Raw genomic sequence first — 7418 nt, forward strand, 5'->3', positions numbered from 1 at the left:
GCAGCAAGGAGGATATATTAAATACCCATGCTGTTCTGCCTCATGGCAGCCTGCTAATAGTCATTCATTGAAATTTCTGTTACAACCCCTAGAGGTCATTGTTATTCTTTTGAATTGCTGAGTTTCCCTTTAAGCTAAATGTATTCTGGGTAAGGAATGCCTCCCTGAGCTGAGAAGAAGCCTGCAGCCATTTTCTCTTTGGATTTGTCAGGAAAGGACATGCCGACTTACCTCTCTGTACATTCACCCCTGCCTAGTGTAATCCGGTGAGCAAAGCAAATTACATGTGTTAGTGATAGAATCCTAGATGGAAGAGTGTAGTAAATGCATTGTACATTGTACTTCTACACCTTTAGTGTCATCCCTGTCTTGTTTGTCTAGATAAGATTTCTATGTATTGCAGATGCAGTGACCTTTCACCTACATTCTCGTAAGAACTGCATCTCATGTACTGTTATGCTATGTTAACTCTGTATTAACACTGTACTGACTGTAATCATTTTCTTGTTATAGTTTTTACCCGTATAAAACAGTATCTTGGATATACCGTATTCTGTCTTCAACTGCATCTTGGATATTCCTATATTCACTGTATATTCCATGTATACTGCAATCAAGTTCACGTTACCAGCTAATAAATCAAGGCTATTGAACTCCACAGTCTGTTTATTTGAAATGTGAACTAGGGTTTAGCTGTATGCTAGAGATTCACAGCATTACGTAAAAGAAGGCAGAACACATGCTTTTTGTGTGAATTGGAAAGCCAGGTTAGGACTCTTCACTGGAGCAAAAAAAATTGGCCAACAAGAACATCTTTGTAACCGGGACTCAAGAACATTGTTGCATAAAGCTTAGTTGATCCCACCTAAAGTTCTCTTGCCACCACTCCACTGTAAGCTTGGACTGATGAAGCTGTTTGTGAAAGCGCTACTGAAAGAAGGAGAGATGTTTAAGTACCTGTGTACCAAGTTTCAGGGACTGTCAGAATCAAGTCTGAAGGAAGGTGTGATGCCCTGGCAAAACCAGGTAGTTACAGATAGGCCCCCGCACAACACCTTTCCTCACTTAGGAAACACACAGCCGACCTGAAACCCTAGTCACCTAGGACCCTGAAGCCAGGACCGAAACCAGCGGCCTAGCTAATTAAATGATTGAGGGCAGGATTATAGGTCCTATCCCACCTAAAGTCCCTCAAAGAAGACAACAGCCCACTGATAGGGATAAGGCCACCGCCAGGGCCCTTAGATCCCACGGGCCAGCGCCTGCGGGCACGGCTCCTTAGGCCATATCCAGCCGGGAGCGGACTCCTGAGTTCCAGACCAGGCAGTCCACCATACACAAAAACAAGTGCAGAGTAAAGGACAGCGACCACCAGCCTGGGTGGGGGACCTGAATGCAACCGGCCGGGGCGGCAGGCCACCAGCACCTTTGGTTTACCGAAAGACTCGTGTGATTCATTTACTGTGAGTAACCAAACATCCCCCTGCTTGCTCAGGCGCGCCGGCCCTTGCCATCACCATACCCTGCACAAAGACACTGGGCCCCGGGGGAATCATCCCTACACACGGAGGGGTTAACATCCAGCTGCCACTACATCTCTCCCGGGTATCCCATAACGGCAGCGGTGGTGTCCCACCTCACCACACACCGTTGGTGGCGTCACAAACTTAATACGGCCTAGCCCATACATCTACATTCCTCCTTTTATTCGACATGTCCGCGAGACCCCCGGGTCGAGCCACTCTCTTAGAAGGTCTGGATCCGACCAACGGCGGCTGCTGGCACAGGGGCAGCACAAAAGCATTTTTGTGGGTTCGGATATTCAGAAACCCATGAATGAAGGATGACGTGTTTTAAACAATAATGAAAACTGTTGAAAAAAGGGCTTGGGACTCTTTGAAAGAAGCAATAAATACGTTTCTAGGTAACAACAAAGAATCAAAATTTAAGTCCATCGTGGAGAACATGCTGAAACGTTTCAAAGCCTTGGGTTGTCTAATGAATTTGAAGTTACATTTTTTACATTCCTATTTGGACTACTTGTCTGAAAACCTTGGTGCTGGTGGGAAGAACAAGAAGGTTTTCATCGGAATATCAAGGAGATGGAACGACGATACCAAAGTAAATGAAACGTGAACATGATTGCCGGATGCTTCACAGAGAAGATCCACAGGCCTTCTATAAGAGAAAAGGGGGATTTAGAGAAAAGGAAAAAGTGCAAGAATAAATTTCTAATAAAGTTGCAGAATGACTGTACAATAAATAAATGTATTTTATATATAAAATTGTGAATATTTTTGGTTACAATAAGTATTTTTCTTGTTCATGTCACTTGTATGTAACTTCACACATGGATTGTACAAAATCAATATTTGATGGTTAAAAAAAAAATATTTATTTTTTTTTTAAATCAGGACATTAGAAAACATAATAATCAGTCACTGGATTTGAAGTTTCATAAACCAAAATTTTACATAGCTGTGTAATTTGTCGGGCACCCACCGACAATAGAATAGCGCCAGATTTAGGAAGCTGGCTGAGGTCTGCAAAGTCTGTAGCCAGGTGACAAAATTGTCCAACCTGGGTTTCTTCCTTAAGTAGTCTCTGGTATGATGATATGGTATAATCCTGGCAGCCGGAGTCGAAATCCCTAGATTGCGGTTATGATCTCCAATCGGAATTGGAGCCCCTAGATTGAAGCCATGTAGCCAAGTGATCCTCTAGTTGAAGCCAAAGTCCCTAGACCGAGTCCACAAGGCATCAAGCTGCATGGATAATGTTCATTTAAATGATGTGGATAGAAAGACTGAAGATATCTACATGTAGTCTGAAATCCATCATGAATCAATACTATTTTACACAGTCATAAGCAGCCCATGGGCATTCACCTGCATTCAAACCAATAACAGCTCATAGACCAGACAATCCATCTACCACTGGACCAAAGACAGGAAGTTAAATCCACTGCCTGCGGTAACCAACTTAATCCTATAGGCTACTCACACAACAAACCCAACAGAAAGGAAAAAAACATGGCTTCGATTATCCATCCAATGAAAACGCATAACCATTGTGAGCCATTGGACAATGCAATTGGACACTTGGTGACATGGTGCACGGCCCAATGAATCAAGTCTTTACTTCATATTCACGGTTTAAGCCCTTGGGTTCTAATGTGCCCAGAGTACATATCCAGAAAGATTCTCTTTCTTTGAGCTAAACACAAGTCAACAATACATTGTAAGCAGATTCTATTACCAGTCCCACACCATTTTGTGACGCATAATCACACAGTGATCCAATTAAGATTCCAAGTCATCGAACATGTCCAAGCCATACGCAGAGGAGGCAATAGAATTAGGAAGCTCAAAGAAAGGGAATCTTTCTGGATATATACTCTGGGCACATTGGAACCCAAAGGCTTAAACCATGAATATGAAGTACAGACTTGATTCATTGGGCCATGCATGGACATAATGGACATAATTCTAATAGGCAGGACAGGTAATAAGGAGCACAAGTTATATGCTAAAATGTGTTGTGTGACAAGACAGACACAGGAAAGGACATGATAACAGGTGTAGGGACCAACAAGGTGAGACAAGGGGTATCAGGATAGGGTCAAGTAGGTATGAATGTAGTAATGGGGCAGGCATAGAGAATTGTATGTGAATGTGAATTACAATAAATCACTAAGGAAAGGAATATGTGAGTGTGTGCCTAATGTAAACTAATATTGTACTGGCAAAATTATAGATGGAAAGGGAGAAGGGGAGGGGGGAGAGAGGAGGCTGTAATTGACTACAAGGGTATGAGTTATGAGTGATCATAGGGATAGTGTTACATAAGTGGAAATACCTATGGAGGACCGGATGTGTAAGCGCATACCTTATACAAACCTATAGAGTGCTGATGGGTGAGAGTGTGATGTTAGATATAAGACATCCTATAGTGAATAGTGAGCCGTAATCAAGTGCAACAGGGATATTTCACGTGACTATGGGAACCTGGAAGGTAAAGAAAGGGGAGAAAAAACTGTTAGACAAGGTAATCAGACATAATGTAACCAGTTGATCAGACATGATCACCTGGTTTGAGACCCCCTGCCTTACACTATATAGATATCATGTTCATTCCCCATCTATCTTGCTCAGGAGAGCATCTCCCTCCCCCGGCACCAAGAGCAGCTCATACTGAATTGTTACATTGACTAGTAACACTGCACACAGAAATGCACCTTAATATTCCACTGTTAACCCTTTCCTCCCAGCAGTAACACACAACTCCTCACCTTGATATCATGGTGATTTATGGTCAGAATGACTTCAATGCGATCAGTGATTTCTATTCTAGCTCTGCTCACATAGATTTTATATCCACACTCAACTATAGGCCGTTCTTCATATTTTGGGGGCTTTTAGTCAGATATACTAGTTTGTGCCTGTATAGTATTGGTGTAGATGGGAGTGTAGGGCATGGGTTACATGGCACTGTGGTGGAATACTGATGGGAGGTATTGGTGCTGTGTTTGATGCTTCTACTGGGTATTTTCCTACAAATACTGGAACAGCTCACTGCTTAGAATGATCCTTCCCAGCTCTATAATATATTATATATACCCCACAATGCAGGCTCACACACACATTTGTCTCAAGTGTGTTGTAGGGACACAGATACAGTCTTGGTCATGTGACTAAAGGCTACTTTACACACTGCGATATCGGTCCCGATATCGCTAGTGTGGGTACCCGCCCCCATCTGTTGCGCGACACGGGCAAATCGCTGCCCATGCCGCACAACACCGACCAGACCCGTCACACATACTTACCTGCCCGGCGACGTCGCTGTGTCCGGCGAACCGCCTCCTTTCTAAGGGGGCGGTCCGTGCGGCGTCACAGCGACGTCACTGAGCGACGGCCCAATAGCAGCGGAGGGGCGGAGATGAGTGGCCGGAACATCCCGCCCACCTCCTTCCTTCCTCATAGCGGCTGGGAGGCAGGTAAGGAGAGGTTCCTCGTTTCTGCGGTGTCACACGGAGCGATGTGTGCTACCGCAGGAGCGACGAACTACATCGTTACTGCTGCAGTAACGATAATCGAGAATGGAGACCCATGTCACCGATGAGCGATTTTGCACGTTTTTGCAACGATGCAAAATCGCTCATCGGTATCACACGCAGCAACATCGCTAATGCGGCCGGATGTGCGTCACAAATTCCGTGACCCCAACGACTCCGCATTAGCGATGTCGCAGCGTGTAAAGCCCCCTTTAGTGGGAGTGATGTACAGGGTCTTAGCAGTAAAGAGTATTCCATATTTCTGCCAGATACCCACAGAGATTTTGAAATCTGAAAAAAGAGACTTCTGCTCATTGAAGGTAAGAACTACTCACATAGCGTTCAACTCCACAGCAAACGAGTGCTCTAGCACTGGCATCTCAGCAGGGATATTCCCCTACTACACATGTGTGTCTAGGTCACTGTGACAGTTTACAGGACATAACTCAGGGCACCTAGACAGAAGGCAGAGGGACTACTTTCTATTTCTGGTGTAGAGCTTAGTACAATATATATATATTTATACTATTACATGGGACACATGTACCTTGTATTACCATTATTCGCTGTATATGAACCCCTTTTCTCCGGGCATTATTTGTCTATAGCATTTTTCACGAACCTGAGGCAACTGAGAACCCTTCAGTGAAGGAATTCCACTAACCCTCACAATACCTACCAGGGGCCTCCCTGCAGTAACTCAGGTAGTTGTACCCATTCTCTTTCCGCATTCTATGTGTTCTTCTTCTTTCTTCTTTTTTTTCTTTTTTCTTCTTTTTATTTCTATCATGTAGTTCAGGGGTTTATAGATATATGTCCTGCATCTCATATTTCCTTTAGTGGTGCTTCTTACCCATTCTCATATCATTTACCCTAGTATTTCATGATCCTGAGGCGACTGAGAACCCTTTAATAAAGGAATCCTTTTTCACCTGAATTGTCAAGTGATACTTACCAGTGACTATCACGTAATGTTACAGGTAGTTCCATTTTCTTCCTCTTCTTTCTCTCCTTTCTTCTTTGTCACACGGTCCATTGTGTTATAGCCCACGTGTCATGATAACACTTGTACCATCTTTTCATTTAGATTCCACCTACAATTATTTACCGATTCCAGTTCTGGAATAGGCTTTCATCATCTACTCACTAGAATTCTCAAGTTCATAAGGTACTGAGACATATACATGTTCACACCATTATAAAGAACAAAGTATAAACATTGAGGTTTTTCTTACACCCATGTTCCTGTGTTCTTTGATATGATATGTGTTCATTTCCTTCACTATATAGGATTGCAAGTTTTCCATTTGTACCTTAATGGCAATGACGCTATACAATTGAACACATATCATCCTGTTATCCATATAGGTGTGTATTTACCTGCTTGACTATTTTTGGTTGTTTGATCCAGAATGTTTCTCCAGATAGGTCATGTGGAAATTTTCTTTCCTCAGTACAAATGTTTTCACTATGGCTTTGGAAAATTTTTTTGTATGTGCATCATGGTCATTTGACCCATTGTACTCTCAAGTAGCAATATATTGTACTGTTATGTTGTACTATGTACTAATTACGTGTTTATATGGTTTTGTAACCCTTTATGATCTTAGATAACTTTATCCTTGATAAAGACCTAAAAACAAGCTCGAAACGTTGGATGAATTATCCTTTTGCACAAATAAAGAATTTTCAGCATTCTAAGAGTTCTTTTCTTACGTTATTGATCACTATAGTGTGCCAGAGCTATTTCTATTGAATTGACTCTTATTTTTTCTGAGCACCTGCTATATACACAGTGAGCCAGACATATTCAATTTTCATTCAGAAGGCAGAGGGAAGCCTTAGCAGCTGAGCCTATATCTTGGCTTGTGAGCATTAGAACAGGCCGGCGATTACAGGGTAACATGAAAAATGTCCAGCTTGCATTATGACTAGAACATGACAATATCCTTTTAAGTACTAACCTATGATGCGTTCCTAAGCAGTTGATGTTATATGTTCTACATTTCATTTTCTGCATACTTTACAAGTAGTAGAATTTGCTTTGATATAGGCAACTGGATTTTCATTTTTTTTCTGTTTATCAGTAGGACTTCAAAATAACAAAGGTGATCGCCTCCCGTTGCCTGGGAACCGTCCAGGCACAAGAGGGCTATGTGTCACCAGAAGGCGCACACACTCCCTCAAGGCCGGCAGACGTGCAATCCCAGGCACCTTCCAGTACCGACCAAGGTAGCGTCCTCCGAAACTACACTTGATCTTAGCCAAAAGGCCGAGAAGCTATAACCCGAATTGGTTACGGCCTTGAGTGGCACCCTGGCCTATACCGGACACATCTTAGGGAGAGGGAGACAAACCCACG

This window comes from Anomaloglossus baeobatrachus, unplaced genomic scaffold, assembly GCF_048569485.1.
Source record: "Anomaloglossus baeobatrachus isolate aAnoBae1 unplaced genomic scaffold, aAnoBae1.hap1 Scaffold_3026, whole genome shotgun sequence".
NCBI lineage: Eukaryota > Metazoa > Chordata > Amphibia > Anura > Aromobatidae > Anomaloglossus > Anomaloglossus baeobatrachus.